The sequence below is a fragment of the Jatropha curcas genome, chromosome 1 (assembly GCF_041381405.1).
Source record: "Jatropha curcas cultivar XTBG-Jc1 chromosome 1, XTBG_Jcur_1.0, whole genome shotgun sequence".
Classification (NCBI taxonomy): domain Eukaryota; kingdom Viridiplantae; phylum Streptophyta; class Magnoliopsida; order Malpighiales; family Euphorbiaceae; genus Jatropha; species Jatropha curcas.
The window spans coordinates 22,763,118-22,784,339 of NC_143151.1; positions in this window are offsets into that span (position 1 = coordinate 22,763,118).

Below are 21,222 nucleotides of genomic sequence, written 5' to 3' on the forward strand. Positions count from 1 at the left end.
TGGATATACGATGCCGATAAATCGGTCTTATAAATCAATTTTAGTCGCCACCCATTTTTTCGGCAATGGGACCGTTTCCATTTTTAATTTACAAAAGTGACTCCATTTTAACCCATTTTATTCAAGGCCTTGTATTTGAAAGAAAACTGGTCAGGCGTACCAAGTACGATTCTAGGTAAGGGAATTAGGTACGTCGGCCCGTTGGAAGCCGACGCCCGAAAAAAACCGACCTCTTTTAACCTACGATTTCTAATTTGATTTCATTTTTAGAAAAGCCAATTATTTAAACCCAACCCGAATAAATCGAACCGAGTTCCTATGTGGAAAATTAATTAACCGTCCCAATTAGGTCCATTCATTGCATTCATCACAAATAAATCATATCATCCATCATCCATCCATAATACATATCAAGTAAAATAAAAGACCCGCTCTTGCCTTATGGTTAAAGGCGGGCCACAAATCGAGTCTAAAAATATAATTAATAGTAAATAACAATAACAAAAAAAAAAAAAAAATCCCTCCAAAGCTCATAATCATCAATAATTGATTGACTTTGTTTGATTAAAACTTAGTTTGCCCATAATTGATTACCTCCTGGATTAGAGTTATAACCTACTTAATTGACATGGAATAAAATACCAAAAGTAAACTGAAGCTGGGAAACAGTCGCGTCACGCTGCTGTCCTACAAAGAACAGTCGCGTGACGCAACTCTCGTTTCTTATTCTGGAGCTTGTAACAATTGCGCCACGCAGCTGTTCTACGAAGAACAGTCGCGTGACGGAACTCTAGTTACAGCGTTATAGATTAGAACAGTCGCGTCACGCAGCTGTTCTATGAAGAACAGTTGCGTGACGGAACTTCTAGCCGCGTGACAAAACTCCTCATAGTTTATTCAAAACAAGCAGACACTTCGATTATTTATTTACAGTGAAACACTAAACGAAAAAAAGAAATAAAAAATGTGTACTTGAATAGCGGCGTCACGCAGGTAGTCTAATCCAAGATAAGGGATTTTTGGACACGAACAGTCGCGTCACGCAGGTGATAGCTGCGTGACGCGGCTGCTCTAGTCCGCAACTACCTTTCAAACCTACCCTTTCTTATGTATTCTTTTATTTTAAGCGATTAGAATCAACCCAGAAGGGTTCAACAATAGGCAAACTTGTGTTTTACCGATAACAGTCCAATCAAATAGTGTGAAAATGGGATTTTAAGAGGTAAAATATTAGAAATGAAAGAGAAAGGTTAAGATTGTTACCTAACCCTCAGATTTGAGGATTGCATTCGTTGGTATTGATCTGGAAATAATGTTTCACAGTCACAGGAATGTAATCACCAGGTTTTTCTACGAAAACAAAACGATTTTCCTCTCTTTTCCTCTCTTTTTATCTTCTCTTTTTTTTTTTTGTTATTTTTCTTTGATTTTAAATCTAGATATCTATGACTTGATCTATCCCAAATTTACTCAGACGAGTTCTTGAGAAAGAGCTTTAGTCGTTTTTTGATACCTAAACTCAGAAAATTATGTCTTAGAGAAAAACGAGAGCAAAAATCTTAAAAATGTCCAAAAGTCCCGTTTTTGCTGTGTAATGCAGTATTTATATGGCTAGGGCGACAGAGCAGTTGCGTCACGCGGGTAGAAGCTGCGTGACGCAACTGTAAGCCTGCGTGACGCAACTTACTTTTCGTACAGTTGCCGCGTATCCATACAAACAGTGTAGGCCGTTGCACGGGCGCGCGCCAGAGGTGTCAGTCCTGTTAGAGCTGCGTGACGCAGCTAAGAGTGCCGTCACGCAGGTACTAGCTGTGTGACGCAGCCCTAACACGGGTCAGGCTCCTTTGGGCGGTTTGATTCAACTTTTGGTTCAAACACTTCTGGTTAACCGTGAAACTTTATCCCTTGTCCTCATATCATCACCGGGTTAGGCGGGGCATAAAATTACGCGTCAACAGTTTGCCCCCCCACTTTATCATTAATTGTATAAACAATTAATGTTAAAGTGGTCCATTGACGCGCCTTCTATCTGGCAATTCTCTCGAAACTCGGTTTGATCGGCTCGGAAAAATGCTGAATCAATTGTCCGGTCACCTCCTAAGCTCAGTTCGATCGGCTTTGTCGTTTTCCATTGATCTACAAACGACTTCAAAACTCGGTTTGATTGGCTTTGAAGACACCTCCGAGGCTCGGTTTGATCGGCCTGAAGGATTTTAATCTGGCCACCTACTTAGCTCGGTTTGATCGGCTTTGTCGGCTCCAGTCGGTTTCCCTTGATCTGTGAATGACTTCAAAACTCGGTTTGGTTGGCTTTGAAGACACCTCCGAGGCTCGGTTTGATCGGCCTGAAGGATTTTAATCTGGCCACCTACTTAGCTCGGTTTGATCGGCTTTGTCGGCTCCAGTCGGTTTTGAAAAGGTATCTTCAATGTCCAGTTTGATCGGCCCGAAAGACACTAATTTCACCCTGGTCAACTTCGCAACTCAACATCGTTGACTGGGGAAGAAGTCTCGAACAGCTTCGCAATACATCATCGCTGGTCGAAAATTGAAATTGTTCTGATTAGCTTCGCAATGCACCATCACTAATCAGAAGGACCTATCGGCTTCGAAAAACCATCACCGGTTGGCCTGAAAAATTGTTCACCAGCAGAAAAAGAGCAATGTCCGTGTACGCACAGACCTTGTCTTCCGTTAGAAAAATATTAGAACATCACACGTTCCCATGCATTTCTTATGAAAACTTTGCAAAAATTTTATCAAAGGATTTATTGTCTGTATTTTCGAGTATACTTTTTGTGATATAGTGGTTTGAAAGAAAACTTACCTGGGGGTAATCGGGCCGTTTGATATTTCTGCCCCCTGCGTGGTGATTAGACAAAAATCACTGAAGTGTACGGGTCGCGTATCGACGTCAAATTGCCGAAGTGGGCCGTTGCGGGCTTTTAAATGGACTGCACAGATCTTTTGGGCTTTAACAGAAGATAATGGGCCCGTCCTTCTTTTTGGGCTTTGAAGAGTGGGCTTGGGCCCGTTGGTTGGAAAAAATGGGCTTGGGCCCAGATATCTACTATAAGTAACTTCCTTCTTAATCGATTCACTTTCACTTATTCACAAACCCTAAGCGATTGAAAATTCTTTGAACTGTTCAACCGAAAAAGATGTCTCAGCTTCCTGAAATCCCTGCTTCCGCCTACACTCGGGAGATGGAAACCCTCGGGGCCCTACCCGATATCCCCACATTCGACGGTGAGCCGGTGCCGGTGAGCCGGAACCCGCTAACCCCCGGGACGCGACCGCTGCAACTTCTTCCATTGCCGGGTTCGGAGTTTCCAGTCCGGTATGAAACGAGTCAGATGCGCGGCTTTCGATCCGAGGTAAGTAAAAATTTCTTCAATTTTTGTTTTTGTTGTTTTTTTTTTTTTACTGCTTTTGATCCGTAACTGTAGCAATAGAGCTGCTCTTTACTGTTTATGCCTGCGTCAACAGTCGCGTCACGCAGGTAGGAGTTGCGTGGCGCGGCTGTTCTTCATGAACAGTTGCGGGACGCATCTGTTCTTGCGTGAACAGTTGCGTGACGCAACTGTTCGAGGCGCCAGAAACCCTAGCTTGCCTTGAACCGTAGGATCGACCTCTTTAGACTGTGTTTAGACCTTGATCTATTGAGTTTTAATTGCTGATAACTCCGGGCGACTTGATTTTGCCCTGAAATTGCACAAAAACAACACAAACGTAGTGAAATTAAGTTAAAACTGAACTGCTGCGTACCTTCGACAGTTGCGTGACGCGACTGTTCTTAGGAAGAACAGTTGCGTGACGCGACTGTTCGTCAATGAATGGTTGCCTTGAACAGTTGCGTAACGCGGCTAGAGAGATGCGTGGCGCGGCTTTGTGGTTGCGTGACGCATCCGTTCTTGGGACCACATATCTTGAACAGTGGCGTGGTGCAGCTGCAGAGTGGCGTGGCGCGACTCTATAGACGCGTGACGTGACTGGGAGTTGCGTGACGCAGCTGTGGTTCAAACCAAAAACCCTCTTCTTTTTTTTTTTACTTTTATTTTGCCTGTCAGAGAAGAAAACAAACAATCGTTAGTCTTATATTTATTGAAATTGAAATTTTCTTACAGGTTAATTTGGGCAAGGCCCGCTCAGGCGGATCGGCTACTGATGCTTCTGCTTTCTAGGATCTGCTGGACCCTCCTATGCGAGCTTGGGTTGTTGCTGCAGGTTTTGGGGATTACGCTGCCGGATTGCGCCGTACGCAGCCTCGTTTCCCACCCGCTATGCGATATGCATTGATGGAGTGGTGGAACGACTGCACGCATACTTTCGTGTTCGGGTTCGGAGAGATGACCCTTACTCCCGTGGATTATGCTGCTATCACCGGCCTTCGCTTTACTGGCCTGGTTCCTCCACTAGACGCTCGATATCAGACAGCTGCTATCGGAGCTCAGCTTGTGCGCTCCTTGCTCGGTGTTACCTCACAGACTCGGTACACCGTGCAGGGATGTATGTCCTATGAGATGGTCTTCCGGTTCTGGGCCGAGAGGATCAGGACCCGGTTGGAGGCTTGGAGGGAGTTGCCGGAGGAGGTCCGACCTGCTGCTCCTACGTACACTCGAGAGGAGAGGGACCAGGCTGCTCGGTCCTTCTTGTTCTATATTATTTCGTCTCAGCTGCTGTGCACCTCCCAGAATAAGGGAGACCCTGCGGTGCTGGCATGTCTTCGGGATCTGAGCCAGGTCGAATCCTTCGACTGGGCCACACTTGGTTTGGCTCATCTCTATCACGGTCTGGATGTCTGGACTCGTGGTAGCGGTGAGTCGAACTGGCTATTCATCCGGCCTTTGGAGGTAACACACTTTCACCTTTAATCCTTTTTCTTTTCTTCTTTGATCCGCTGTTCCCAACCGTTCAACTAACTGATGTTATTTTCTGTCTCTGTTACAGGTGTGGTCTTACGAGTATTGCATCTACCCGGGTGGTCCTAGCGGTGACTCTCCCGTCGAGTCCAGGAGGATTCCTCGCTATCTGGCCCACTGCCACCATACTTATGCCAGTGGCGAGGATCCCGAGTACTGGCGGAACTTCCTTAATGACCGGGAGCTGTCTGATGTGAGTACAGAAGGAATCTCTGAATCTTTGACTTGTCTCTTTTTATTTTGACGCTCAACTAATGCTGATTTCTTATCATCATTTTTCTTTTTTTTTTTTGCAGCTATCCTTGGAGCCATGGGATTGTGAGGCCTGGAGGACCTATCCGGGCCGGGAGGTGGCTGAGTTACACACCCGGTTGAGGCTGTTGATGCGAGGATACTGGGCTGACCGGTACTTCCTAGGAGAGAGAGTCTTCGACACTCCGATCGCTCCAGCACAGCGGAGAGTGCCTCATGCCCCTCCTCGGCATATGTGTCTGCTGGAGGGTTTGACTCGGGAGGACCTGGAGGTAGAGTATAGGGGCTTCTCGGCGAACGATTTCCTATCCGCCGGTGATTTTCCTTCTTACTTTGCCTCTCGGATGCAGGCTCGACTTCCCGAGGTTCTCGAGTACATCCAGGTAACTCATCTGACCTTCAACCTTGTTTATCGTTATCATTCCTCCCCCCTTTTTGAACTCACTGATGCTATTAGTTTCTTTGTAACTAAATGCAGGAGCGGAAGACACACAAGACCGCAGCTCACTACCGGGTTGAGGCAGCAGCTGAAGCCGGTGGCGTGGCGGCTCCGGCCGGACCAGTCAGTGTAGTACTGGGCGATGTCCCGTTTCCGCCGGGTATGGAGGTGGTGTTGGATCCCGGCCTTGGCTTGGGATCTGGCATCATTATTCCTGCTGATCTTCGGCAGACTCCTCCTCCGGTACAGCTGGACCCTGAGCACACTACACATGTAAGTTACAAACCGAATTTACAAAGTTAAGAGCATTTTACCTGAATATCCTTTTAATGGATTTTATTGTTTGCAGGTGCCAGCCCCGAGGTACCAGGAGATCTGCCAGCGATTCGGGTTTGCCCGATCCTACATCCGCCGGCTTTACTCCGAGCGACATGAGCTGGTATGAATTTTACACATTTTTATCTTTTTGCTTCTTATTATTTTGGTAACCTTTCTTACACATGCTTGTCTTTACAGGAGCTGGAGAACGGGAGGTTGCGGAGGCATCAGTCCCGTCAGTCCAGTGCTGTGAGCCGGCTTCAGGCAGAGGTGGAGCGGCTTCGGACGAGACTAGAGGTTGAGGGCATCCCGCTCGACTCTTCTGATGAGGATGAGGATGAGGATGGCTCTTCTTCCGATGGCGCACCACCATCTCCACCCCCTCCGGCTGTTGCTGGTCCTAGCCGTAGGCGGCGGTAGTCCTATCCCGGGCCTCGGCTGTTTTTGAGCATTTCTTGAACATTTATTAGTTTTCTAGTTATTATACTTTTTTTTTGGATGGTTGTACAGTCATATCCGCATTTTATGGTATTATTTATATTTTGACAATATTTGGCCTTTATCACTTTATCAGATGTGTTTATGTTTTACAACTGTGAAGTCTTGTTCCTGCAAAGACAAAACACGAACACAACACCAAACACAAAATAGCGATGTCCCATTTGTTCAGAAAAATGGTTCACCTTATTAGCAGTCAGTGAATCGATTTATTGTAAATGAATAAATGAAATGAATAAAGAGTAAAATAATGAACGTAATCACGGAATATGACCAAAAATCAATTTCTCAATAGAAAGCGTATTTGTAGTACTTACCTGATAGGGCGGTCCACTCAGTGAATGCGGACGTAATGGCTCGACCGTCCTTTCTCGATTAATGCGATCATAAAGACTCAACTTCCTTATTGTACAGGCCGTCCTTCTTATTGATCAATGCAGGTTTAAATGCTCACCGACCCGAATAGACCCTTCAAGATCGTCCTTCCAACTACCTCTGACGGTGGACACTAAATTGAGTGATGACGATGTTTCGCCCATCGGTTCCTTTACTCTTCTATAAATGGGAGTTCTGCCTCGCGCCTCCTTCCCATTCAGTGTTTAAAGCATATCAGTTTCTTGGGTGACTTTCCTCCATGGCCTTCAGAAGCCAAGTCTCATCTTTCGTCCAATCCATTTCTGACGACTTATGGCAGATTCCCCCTATGAACCAACTCGCCTGGTTGAAATATTTCAAAGACCTAAAACCTAACCATGGCTTCTTGTCTTGGCTTGTTACTCATTTTAATCCGACCACCATGGTTTTCCGGTTTGAAGACTCTGAAGTAACTCCGACCTATGAGGAAATGTGCGCCGTGATGGATCATCATCCTGAGCAAGACGAAACCCCGGCCTTACCCCTAGGTCCTAGGTATGATCTAGCTGAGATCGTGGCCTTGTGCCCAGTTTACCTTCCTGATGGCATAAACGTGGATCAAGGTCTTCCCTTGGAACCTTTTTTGAACAGGGTTCTGTCCACTGATCTAGATCTACCTTGGATCCGGGCTTGCTGCTTCTTGCTGTTGAATGTGTATGCCATGAAGAATCGTCAACCCGGGATTGGAGATTTTCGACTTCTGACCGTTGTTCGTGACATGCAATTGTACCATCGTACCGTCTGCGTGATGATCATGGGAGAAACAATGTGTTGGGTCAGGGATATTGCCCTTCACATTGATGACTTCAATGTTCATCATCGCGGTTGTCCATTGCTATTGCAAGCCTGGGCTCTGGATAAATTAAGCCTGATTCCTCCGGTTCCAGCTCGCTTGATTCCAACTTATGGACCTGCCGTTTTTCAATCTCGGTCTCGGAGACGCTTCGATTTTGGTGGTAACCCTACTATTCGGTGGACCTGTCCTTGGTGGAGAATTAGACTAGCCACGATTGGAAGCATGAATCTCAATTATGTGTTGTATGCCAGTTTAGACCGTTCCATGGCCTATTTCCCGGATAGGATCAGTCGTCAGTATGGGATGATACAACGTGTTCCCCGAGTCCACAACTTTGAAAGTGGTCTCATATCACCACATCTGTTGACTAATTTGGCCGATCGTTGGCAAAATCGAAACACCGTTTATTTAGATGAAGGAACGATGCAAGACACTGTGACACCTGCATATGCCAACTGGTTCTTTACCCCACAATGATGTCACGTTCTGTGAAGGTTGACCTTTGCTGATAGGCCTCATCAGAATAAATTGTCGTTTGTTGCTTTTCTTTTTGTACTCAGGCCATGAGCTTTTATCTAAATATATCTGCCTTCCTTTTAATCAATGATCTTGATGATTCTGTCTTTATTAATTCCTGCTTCTGCACATGTGAATCAATAACATACAACAAGCTTTTTCTTTTCGAAATTATTTGTTGTGTTAGTTATTCGGGCTTCCTGCCCTTGGGTTAATAAATGAAAACTCATAAAGTAAAAATTATTCTGTAAAAATAGGAACTTATGCTTGTGAACAACAAAGAATGAAGTGACTGTTTTATTACCTGCACAAATCAAATAAAAGTAACAGATGTAACTCCTTTATGTATGCATGAATTTATGCGAGTGCTAAGGTTTATTCATGGTTTTATATTGATCTTTCCAGGGAAATCACTGAGAAAATGGTGTTCGTCCTTCTGATCAATGTCTTTTTTTTTTTTTTTAAAAAAAATTCAATGTTTAGGCAGAGCCAACAGCCAGGACATTTCGAGCCGAATGAGTCGATCTTTGTTTAACTAAGCAGAGAGGAAGGTCTTGCATTCTTCGACCGTAATTCCAGGACAAAAACAAAAATTTTAAAACACAAATCCTTTATTAATCTTACTTCTTTTCAACATTATACAGAAGTAAAGAAAGTTTATTCTAATACAATGGTCATTCGCTCTGATTACTTGATTTCCTATTCTCCTTCGAGTCAAGTTGATGGCGTTGAGCAATCAGTCACTAATCTGTCACGAACGCATGGCATGAATTCTGCATTTAAGTTAAGCACCATGCGTTAATCCCTAGATTTTATTTTACTATCATTATTTTGCATTTTTTTTTACGTGCTCTAACTTTTGCCTAGGCCGCCCTTGCGGGTTTTCAACCTAGCGAGCTCATTTCTTGCCTAAGCCGCCCTTTTCGGGTTTTCAACTTAGCTCTCTCTTTTTTGTTTTTTTTTTCTTCTTTTTTTTTTGAAATCATCATCTCAGATATAAAATCTTTTCATTTGATCTTGATTGATAATTCGATTGACAAGCTCTCCTTTCATAGTGACTAATTCGACAGCGCCTTTAGGTAGCAGCTTCTGAATTCTGAACGGCCCATGCCAGTTGGGTTTGAATTTCCCAGCAGGATGATGTTGGGCTTCATGGTCCAATAACCTGATTAGCACCAAATCTCCATTCTTTAAAGCCCTTGGATGTACCCGCTTGTTGTAGAAACGAGCAATCCTCCTTTTTCTCATCTGATCCTGGAATCGAGCATTCAGTCTCCTTTCGTCTAAGAGCATCAGGTCTTCATACCTTTTCTTGACCCATTTTTCTTCGGTAAGACCAGTTTCTACCAAAACCCTGAGAGACTTCTTTTCGAGCTCTACTCGTAACACTGCCTCCATCCCATATACCAATTCAAAGGGAGAAGCTCCATTTACTGCCTTGAAGGTAGTGCGATGCCCCCAAAGCGCGAAAGGAAGTTTCTCAGCCCAGCTTCTATACCTTTCGCACATCTTTGCCAAGATTCTTTTGATCTCCTTATTTGTGGCTTCTACTGCACCATTAGCCTGTGGGCGATAAGGAGAAGAATGGTGATGCTCAACCTTGTATCTATAAAGCAATTGGACAACTTCTGCTTGAAAATGAGAACCATTATCTGTAACTATGTGATGGGGAATTCCATAGCGACAGAAAATGTTCTGTTCAATAAACTTTGCCACATGCTTGGCAGTTAAAATTCTGTAAGATTGAGCCTCGATCCATCTAGAGAAGTAGTCGACTGCCACTAATATATACTGATGACCATTGGATGCTGCGGGTGAGATTTTACCGATGACATCTATGCCCCATGCAGAGAAAGGCCACGAAGGAGTTGTTGGATGGAGTTCAACAGCGGGTAAGTGGCTCCTATTGTCATGGTATTGGCAAGTTTTACAACGGCGCACATACTGAACACAATCGCCTTCCATTTGTATCCAAAAATAGCCTTGCCTCATGATTTTTCTCGCTAGGCTCATACCGCTTAGATGAGTACCGCAGACTCCTTCGTGAACTTTTCTCATTATGTCCTCTCCTTCTTTCTTACTCATGCATCGTAGCAACATCCCATCCCAGGTTTTCCTATAGAGTTCGCCATCGACAAGGACATAGTGCAAAGCCATTTTCCTTAAGACTGCACGGTCTTCTTTCGTCGCATCATCCGAAAAAGTACCGTCTTTCATATACCTCAGGATATTCGTAAACCAGGGTTCTTCCTCCGACTCCACCTGATTCACATAATGTTCTTGATAGCACGGGATATTGGCTGTAGTAATGATAAATGGCTTCTTCGGAACTTTGCTTAAATCCTGCCAAGCCGACGCTAAGTTTGCCAAGGCGTCCGGAATCCTGTTATAGGTTCTTCCTATGTGAGTGAAAATGATCTTGTTAAATAGTGCTGCTTTCTTCAACAAGTACTCAACATAGGGTTTCAATCTTTCCTCCTCCACCTTCCATCTCTCGTTGGCGTGCTCGATGACTAGTAAAGAATCTCCTATCACCTCAACTTCCTTAGCACCAGATGCAAGAATAGCTTCCATTCCCATGATGCACGCTTCGTATTCTGCCATGTTGTTAGTGATCGGGAACAATAGTCTCTTGCACATGGTTGTGACTTCGCCGTTAGGTGCTTCTATAACAATACCAGCCCCAGCTCCGTTTCTGTTAACTGATCCATCAAAGTACAATCTCCAAGCTCCTGTGTCAATACTCAGCAAATGTTCATCTGGAAACTCCAATTCCCAAGATTCGTCGTCTGTCATAGGGTTTTCTGCTAGGAAATCCGCCACAGCTCAACCTTTGACCGTTTTCTTCGTTACGAACTCTGCATCCACGCTTGACATTTGAATCAACCACTTAGACAACCATCCCTCTAGAGTAGGCGTTCTCTGCAAATACTTCAGTGGATCAATTTTGGAGACAAAGGTGACCTTGAAGGAATCAAAATACGGCCTCAATTTCTTTATCGACCACACTACTGCCATGCATGTTTTCTCAATCAGATTATATTTCTCTTCGATAGGCAGTAGCTTCTTGCTGATGTAGTAAATGGCTTTCTCTACTCCTGCGGCGTCCGGCTGTACCAACATTGCTCCCACTCCTGTATCTTCTATAGATAGGTACATGATTAGAGGTTCTCCTGGTCTTGGTGAACTAAGCACCGGTGGATTCATCAGGTATTTCTTTATGTGGTCAAAGGCTTTCTGGCAATCTTCATTCCACTTAACTGGCTGATTCTTTTTCAGTAACTTGAAAATTGGAGCACAGGTGATGGATAACCTTGAAATAAATCTGCTGATGTACTGGATTTTACCCAGGAAGCTTCTCACCTGACGTTCTGTTCTTGGCGGTTCCATATCCTGAATGGCTTTTATTTTGTCTGGGTCAACCTCAATCCCGTTAGGTCCTACCACAAAACCCAACAATTTTCCCTTCGTCACTCCGAATACACACTTCTTGGGATTAAGTCTCAAGTTATACTGTTTAACCCGTGCGAAGAACTTCTCCAACATCTCTGCATGTTCTTCCTGTGTTTTTGTCATGATCACCATATCATCTACATACACTTCCAATCCCCTATGGATCATATCATGAAATAATGTAGTTGCCATCCTCTGATATGTTGCCCCGGCGTTCTTCAGTCCAAACGGCATCACTCTGTAGCAAAATGTTCCGAAGTCTGTGGTGAAGGTGGTCTTATGCTTATCCATTAAGGCCATCAATATCTGGTTATATCCTGAGAATCCGTCCATGATAGAATAACATCCCATTCCGGCAGCACTGTCTATCAAAACATCTATGTGTGGAAGTGGAAAGTCGTCCTTAGGTGACGCTTTGTTCAGGTCCCTGTAGTCGACACAGACCCTTATCCTGCCATCTTTCTTCAACACCGGGACTATATTCGCCAACCATTCCGGATAGTGTACTACTTCTAAGAATCCTGCATCCAACTGCTTCTGGACTTCAGCTTTGATCTTGTCCTGCCATTCTGGTCTGACCCTTCTCCTTTTCTGTTTTACTGGCCTAACACTCGAATCAGTAAGGATGAAGTGCTCTGCTATTGATCTGTCGATCCCTGGCATGTCCGCATAACTCCATGCAAATACCTCTGAATTTCTTTTGATACATTCTTGAAGGTCCTGTCTGAGCTCAGATTTGAAGTCTGATCCGATTTCAATTATTTTAGGATCTTCGGTGGTGCTTAAATTAAATGCAAAATTATGCAATGCGTTTATGTCAAATATGCGAGTGGTATAATCAATGCCATGAACGTGACAATCAGGAAAACAAAAAAACAAATAGTCAAAGTTCACTTCCATTGATTGAAATAAAAGAGGAAAACCATCCATATTGTTCTCAAAACAAGCATCAGAAAAACAAAACACAGGATTAATTGCCTGTTCAATACATTCATTACAAGTATCTTTTATTGCCTGGACCACTTCATCTAGATCCGCGCTTTCTTCTTCTTTCGCCGGGGTAGCCTCTATCTTCTCTTCAGCTAGCTTCATCTTCAATGCCTTCCTCTCTGCCTCTTCGGCGTCTACGGCGGCTAGAACTGTCTGTAGGATCCTCGCCTTGGCCTTTTGCTCTTGCGCTAGCTTGGAAGTTTCATCCCCAATCCCCAAAAAGTCTTCAAACTCAGATATCTTCTTTGACCACTCAGATTCAGTACTTGCTTCTGTCATGCATACCATGAACTCGGTTCCATCCACCAGCTGTTCCAAAGAAGGCTCGGGCGACTTGACCAGCTTCTCCTCATAATCGGTCATAAATATCTCCAAGCCGGGGTAGGTCTTTCCTCTGCTCTGAAATTCCCCTTCAGCTTGTGGAACAAAGAAGATCTGATTCAAATTTGACCCTCTGACCGGAGATCGAATCTCATATCTTTCCTTCTTTCTATTTTCAGAATATCCCAGTCCACGCTTGTCTTGCTGCCCCAATGCCGATGAGAGAGGCTCAAACCTTCCTTGCAACTCCCGGCCAAACCTTTGTTGTACTGCCAATTCATCTTCTTCATCATCTTTCTCGAAAAAGGACTCATGCTGTTTACTGCACTCTTGCTCTTGGTTGTAGGCACATCAATTACTGCCACCTGAAATCCCGATAATGGCACTGCCAGTTCTAGACCTTCCACTGCAGCTACATTCAGATCCTCTTGCGCATTGACTGTCACCACATCTGTTCCCCACGGAATTTTCACTTTTCTGTGCAGAGTGGATGGAACCGCACCTAGAGGATGGAGCCACGGTCTTCCTAACAAAAGAGCATAGTTGGCTAAGATGTCAAGCACAACTACGTCTACCCAACTTTCTACTGCCCCTGTGGATATTTTTGCTTTGAAGGTCCCTTTGGCATTCCGCATAGTGTTATCATAAGCCTTGACCACCATGTTGGATGGTTCAAGCTCTGATTCTTCGATCTTGAACTTAGACAGCATCTTCAGCGGACATACACATAGTGCTGATCCGTTGTCCACCATCACATTCCGGGTGTCTCGTCCATTAACGGCAATCTGAATATACAGTGGCTTACAGTGGTTTCTTGCTTTTGGTGGGAGGTCTGAGTCAAAGAAAGTAACTTCACCGATTCTACACTGTAACACGTTGATCATGTCAACACTTTGAATTCGAGCCGGCACTCTGACGAAAGTCATGGCTTCAAGCAAGGCCTCTCTATGCTCCTTAGATGCTATCAGCAAATCCCATATCGAAATGTCTGCTCTGGTTCTTTGCAATTGACTCAGCACCGAACTGGCAGTTACCCCATTAAGCGTCTTGTTCTGACTACTTTCTCCCATCTCAACAGTCTTCTTTTGCCCTTTCACTACCTCCTCTTCTTTCTTTTTCTCTTTCGGGTTCTCCCCGTCTTTCTCCGTCATTTTCTTCTTTACTCCATCAACAGCAGTCTCTTTTCCCTTAGCCTGCATGCTGCTCTAGGGATTGTACACTCGCCCGCTTCGGGTCAAACTCTGAACACCTACTTCATTCACTTCTTCCTCACTGCTGTAGTACCATTGTTCCTCTTGATCGGCTAAACTCTTTTGAATGGCCAGCTGGAGTTGCTCATCCTCATCTTCTGGCACGTCGCCTACCTTCACAGTGATACTTTTCTCGATTTCAATCTTCACTGGCACCTTCTCTTCCTCATCACTACTACAGTCGTCCCATATGTTCAACATGGCGCACACCCGCTCTTCCCATTCTGCTTCGGCTAGTACTATCTCTTCTGGTAATCCGCTATCAATCGCATTGACCGACCCACCTGACTGAGACTTACGAGGCGGGTAGTTGTATTGATATTGAGGAAGTGGATTGTTCTTAGTGCTTGGCTTGCTCTTTTCCGAAGGCTTAGTAATTTTTCCACTGTTAATCAAATCTTGAATATCGTGCCTTAGTTTGAAACATTCATCAATTGAATGCCCTTTGCACTGATGGTAATCACAATTTCGGTCCATATACCTCCCTCGCACGGGTTTAGTCGGATCGACTGGCAGCTTCGACAACACCCCGTTCTTGATGCAAGATCTTAATACTGTGCTCAAAGGTCTTCCTAAGTCAGTGAACTCTCTCCTAGTTCTCTCATTAACTGCACCTATTACGGCATTACTGGCTCTTGACTGATTCTGATTACTGCTTCCGGCACCTCTGTCACCATAAGAAGTCCGGTAGTTACCAAACCCTCTGTTCTTCTTCTTTTCTTCCTTGTACAATTCCCGGCACTTTGAACCAAGGAAAAATCGGTGAGAGGCTGAGTCAACATCCTTTCTTTGAAGAAGGGCAACAAGCTCCTGCTAAAGATTCTGATCAGCTCTTTGTCCTTTGGCCTTGTCTGAACTCTATACAGCTTAGTTCTCCACCTTCTGTAGTAATCAGAAAAGCTTTCATCCTTCCCTTGTCTTAAACTCTCCAAATCACGCAGACTGAACTCATCACTCTCTTCAGTCTTGAAATGTTTGAGAAAAGCCGTCTGCAGTTTGATCCAATTCTTCTGAACCTCCTCGTCTAAACCGTCATACCACCTCCGATAGTCCTTATGTAGTGTTTGCGGGAATGCTCGCAAAACATCTTCCTCATTATACCGGTTCATTTGGGATACTCGGAGAAATTCAGACAAGTGAGAACGAGGATCATTATCTCCTTCAAATATAGAATGCTTGAAGGTCTTGAATGAGGCCGAACTGGTCGGGTGCAGAACATACTCAGTTATGTGAAAATTGGTGGCCGGGTCTTTCTCCTTTACTGCCGCCATTTTGTCGAATCTTTCTTTCAGATCGGCGAGTTGCTTGAGCATATCATTTTCAACTGGGACAGTGTTTCCCACAGAAGCTTGATTACTTGACACAGGTTCCGGGATCAGTCTCTCTTCAGCCACAGGTTGGCTACCCGAAGGGGGAGTATTCTGATTTTGGGCCCTGTCTTGAGCAAGAGCCGCAGCCACAATCTGAGCAATGGTTCTTATCTGGGCTTCAGAAAATCCGGTTCATTTTCCGTGTTATCCGCCATTTCTGCTGGATCTGAATCGGGTTCTGAATCTGATGAACTGGACTGATTCACGGAGCTAATTGGAGCAAATTCGGGGATTGGGGATGTTCTGATTAAACGTTGACCAGGATGCCGATTCCAAACTCTCGAAGTAGTTTCCCGGGAAGGATCAATTCTGACAAAAAAATTTCTGAGTTACAGAGGGTCCTACATGTATGCATGTGAAAATGAGAGCACATAGGATGAAGAATGCATTTCTAATGCGCTAAAACCGATATGGAAATAAGATCTCGATTTCAACGACCGGATCAAAAATTCGGTATGAATAATGCATCAATAACTTATTTTGTATTTGAATATTTCGAGCATTATCTGTCGTCGACCGTTCCTTTTGGATTTACGGTTGACTATTTTCTCTCGAATCCCTAACTTTTGCCTCAGAATGAAAGATTTTCCAAGCGGGATTTTTGTTATTTTTGTGTATATTTTGTATCCTTACCTTTTGCCATGGAGCATATGGTCCCAAGCTGGATTTTTCTTTTATTTCGTTACAAGATCTTATAATCTCTTACTTATTTTCAGATAATGCGGGAAATGTTAAAACACAAAGGAATTGCAACCCCCTTATAACTCCCTTTTCTTTTGGGTATTAGTTCACTATAAGTAATTGCATTATATTATTCGTAACGAATTTGAAATCCGGTCTCAAAATCAAGGTCAAATGTCCATATCGGACATTAGCTCCTATTAATGCATGGCTGAAAAGGAAGGTGTTACATGGTGCATGAATGTCACAACATATGTACAATTTATATCATACAGGGGAACGAGAGTTGGGAAATGCATGCCTTCCAACCTTATTTCTCCCACACACGGATTCCATTGGTATAAATTTCGACATCTGTTTCCTAGGAATAGGTCTAATCTCGACAACCAACAGGGGTTTTTGAGATTGACGATATAAGCTCTTGCAAATGAATGCGGCATTACAACAGCAAATAGTATCGGGTGCACCTTAGGGGAAATAACTAAGGCTTTGAACTACGTGCATGGGCTTCGGTCTCATTGGGCTGAACAAGTGTCTGGGTTCCGCAAACAGGATTCGGGCTTTGTTGGGCCTACTCCTTTTGACGCACCTTTAAGGTACTAGGCTTGCGGTTGGTAGTAATGTTAATTCTCGGATGGATGCACCTAAATCGCATGGTCTAGGCTAGATCCACCGTCAAACTTAACACCAGTACCGAAGGGTGATACGGGTAGAATGAGGTGAGAAGCAAGGAATGCGAATGAATGCAAAAATCCTAGAAAGAGAAAGGAAAGCAATTTAACACATACGGACGATTAATAATTTTCCATCGGCTTTTCTAACCAATTTTATTTAGAAAAAGTAGGCTTTTAGAGTCAATTCTTAATTGCAACCACTACATTGTTTATTAAAAACAACCGGGGATTAGTGGGTGCAAAATCTCTAGTGAAGTCGCCAAACAGTTTTCCCCCGGAGAAAAGAATCGAACTTTATTTGCTTTGATGTGTATTTATTCTGAAAAGTTGTGATAGAAACCTTTTTTGGATATACGATGCCGATAAATCGGTCTTATAAATCAATTTTAGTCGCCACCCATTTTTTCGGCAATGGGACCGTTTCCATTTCTAATTTACCAAAGTGACTCCATTTTAACCCATTTTATTCAAGGCCTTTTATTTGAAAGAAAACTGGTCAGGCGTACCAAGTACGATTCTAGGTAAGGGAATTAGGTATGTCGGCCCGTTGGAAGCCGACGCCCGAAAAAAACCGGCCTCTTTTAACCTACGATTTCTAATTTGATTTCATTTTTAGAAAAGCCAATTATTTAAACCCAACCCGAATAAATCGAACCGAGTTCCTATGTGGAAAATTAATTAACCGTCCCAATTAGGTCCATTCATTGCATTCATCACAAATAAATCATATCATCCATCATCCATCCATAATACATATCAAGTAAAATAAAAGACCCGCTCTTGCCTTATGGTTAAAGGCGGGCCACAAACCGAGTCTAAAAATATAATTAATAGTAAATAACAATAACAAAAAAAAAAAAAAATCCCTCCAAAGCTCATAATCATCAATAATTGATTGACTTTGTTTGATTAAAACTTAGTTTGCCCATAATTGATTACCTCCTGGATTAGAGTTATAACCTACTTAATTGACATGGAATAAAATACCAAAAGTAAACTGAAGCTGGGAAACAGTCGCGTCACGCAGCTGTCCTACAAAGAACAGTCGCGTGACGCAACTCTCGTTTCTTATTCTGGAGCTTGTAACAATTACGCCACGCAGCTGTTCTACGAAGAACAGTCGCATGACGGAACTCTAGTTACAGCCTTATAGATTAGAACAGTCGCGTCACGCAGCTGTTCTATGAAGAACAGTTGCGTGACGGAACTTCTAGCCGCGTGACGAAACTCCTTATAGTTTATTCAAAACACGCAGACACTTCGATTATTTATTTGCAGTGAAACACTAAACGAAAAAAGAAATAAAAACTGTGTACTTGAATAGCGGCGTCACGCAGGTAGTCTAATCCAAGATAAGGGATTTTTGGACACGAACAGTCGCGTCACGCAGGTGATAGCTGCGTGACGCGGCTGCTCTAGTCCGCAACTACCTTTCAAACCTACCCTTTCTTATGTATTCTTTTATTTTAAGCGATTAGAATCAACCCAGAAGGGTTCAACAATAGGCAAACTTGTGTTTTACCGATAACAGTCCAATCAAATAGTGTGAAAATGGGATTTTAAGAGGTAAAATATTAGAAATGAAAGAGAAAGGTTAAGATTGTTACCTAACCCTCAGATTTGAGGATTGCATTCGTTGGTATTGATCTGGAAATAATGTTTCACAGTCACAGGAATGTAATCACCAGGTTCTTCTACGAAAACAAAACGATTTTCCTCTCTTTTCCTCTCTTTTTATCTTCTCTTTTTTTTTTTTTTTTGTTATTTTTCTTTGATTTTAAATCTAGATATCTATGACTTGATCTATCCCAAATTTACTCAGACGAGTTCTTGAGAAAGAGCTTTAGTCGTTTTTTGATACCTAAACTCAGAAAATTATGTCTTAGAGAAAAACGAGAGCAAAAATCTTAAAAATGTCCAAAAGTCCCGTTTTTGCTGTGTAATGCAGTATTTATATGGCTAGGGCGACAGAGCAGTTGCGTCACGCGGGTAGAAGCTGCGTGACGCAACTATAAGCCTGCGTGACGCAACTTACTTTTCGTACAGTTGCCGCGTATCCATACAAACAGTGCAGGCCGTTGCACGGGCGCGCGCCAGAGGTGTCAGTCTTGTTAGAGCTGCGTGACGCAGCTAAGAGTGCCGTCACGTAGGTACTAGCTGCGCGACGCAGCCCTAACACGGGTCAGGCTCCTTTGGGCGGTTTGATTCAACTTTTGGTTCAAACACTTCTAGTTAACCGTGAAACTTTATCCCTTGTCCTCATATCATCACCGGGTTAGGCGGGGCATAAAATTACGCGTCAACAGCTACCCGAAGACATCACAAATGGCTTCTTAAGCATAATTGAAATCTCTTCCCAAGTTGATGCTATATTAGCCAAGGCATCTAGTACTCGATTGTTTACTCTGCTTACATGAGTGAAGCCTTTTGAAGTTCTGAATAACAATGTGCAGGTAGCCCATGGGTTTCAATGTGTCCTTAACTTCCCAATTGCCGTTACGTGCTCGATGATCAGTTTCGAATCACCAATAACCTCGATTTTTCAGCTTTAACTGCAATCGGAGCTTCTAACCCAAATAGTCAGGCTTCATATCCTACCATGTTATTCATAACTGCAAACTGTAATCTCTTCAACATCGGGATGACTTGTCCTTGTGGAGATTCTAGAAAAATGCCTACCCCAACTCCTTTGCTTTGAGCTAAACCATCAAAGTAGAGCTTCCATCTTTTCTTTTCTATTAAGTTTAGATGTTCATCGGGAAAGTCAATCTCCTACCGCTCATTGTCTTCCATCGGATGTACTACTGAAAATCTACAGCTGCTCGTCCTTTGACGGTTTTCTTCGTAGCATACTCATTATCAAATTCTGACAATACCCACTTGTGCTGGTGTTCCATACAAATATCTAACTGGATCCATTCTCAATATTGCGATTACCTTATAAGACTAAAGTAGTGTCGAAGCTTTTTAGTAACCCATACTATTGCTATGCAAGTTCTTTCAATCAAGTTATATTTCTGTTCGTTTGGAAGAAGCTTTTTGCTCAAGTAATAAACTGCCTTTTCAACACCGGCTTCATCAGCTTGTGCTAACATGGCTCATTCCAGCATTTTCCACTGTCAAGTACAGAATTAAGGGTTTCCTAGGCTTTGTAGGCACACAACCGGGGGACTTGATAAATATTTCTTGATTTTGTTGAAAGTTGTTTGGCTGTAATCATCCAATTTTATTGGCTGTTGGCCCAAGAAGGGGTAAAGTGCTCTCAGTGAATATTAGCTTTATCCATGAGGATTGAACCCTTGACCACTTAAGAGAGAAAAATATCGAACCACTCATCCAAACACTTGTTGTTATAAAATTTAATTTTCAAATTGGCTACGACTAAGGCTATTTTAGTATATTTTAAATTGTAATAAGGTCAAAATAGAAAATCACATTATTCCTTTCCTCCCCCCTATTCCCATATTTATATATAATATAGATAGATGTTACTATGTGACAATTTTAAATTAAAATTTCTCTATTTAAATAATAATTATATTATAGGTGAATAATATTATTATTAAACTAATTTTTATATGATATGACGATATTAAAAATTAAATATATTGGATTTGAATGTAATCTGGCTTCAACTCTATTGGTAATGCAGTTTTTGCCTTCGTTTTTTTCTTTATATTGAGTATTATATTGGTTGTTTTATAATGTTAATCGAAACTAGGTTGGTTCAATGTTGTTTTTAAAGTATAAATTGGTGTTTTTTTGCTTTACCTTCTTCAAGTTTCTCATTCCAGTGAGATCAATGAACTTTGAGAACAGTCATTTTGATCGAGTGTAGTTAGTATGGAGATAATTTCTTTTTTTTTCTGTTTCCAGCAATTGGAATTATTTTTGTTTACGTAGTTACAATGCAAAGTTTGGCTTCATTTTGCAATTATTTCAGAAGAAAAGAAGCGTCAAGATGAAGAGTGTAAACAACTGAAAGCTCTTGTTGAAGATCTAGAAAGTAGGTCTTCTTGCTTCCTTCTGTATATTTATTCCATTGGGTCCAATAATATCTGATGGATGATATATTAATTAGGTGTTTTTTTATTCAATATTTTACTATAAATATGTACACAAAATGGAATGAAAAAATAAAACTTTATAATTGAAACCATATGGAAAGTAAAGATAATCATAACTCAAGCAAAATAATATCTTTAAAATTAAGAAGTAAAAAGATAAGCAGAAAAGTCTTTGACATAGAATAATAGTAAACCCTATAGCCAAAGAAAAAAAAAATTTTGTGGTGGCTTTTTCTATAAGTATTAAACATTTATATTAGT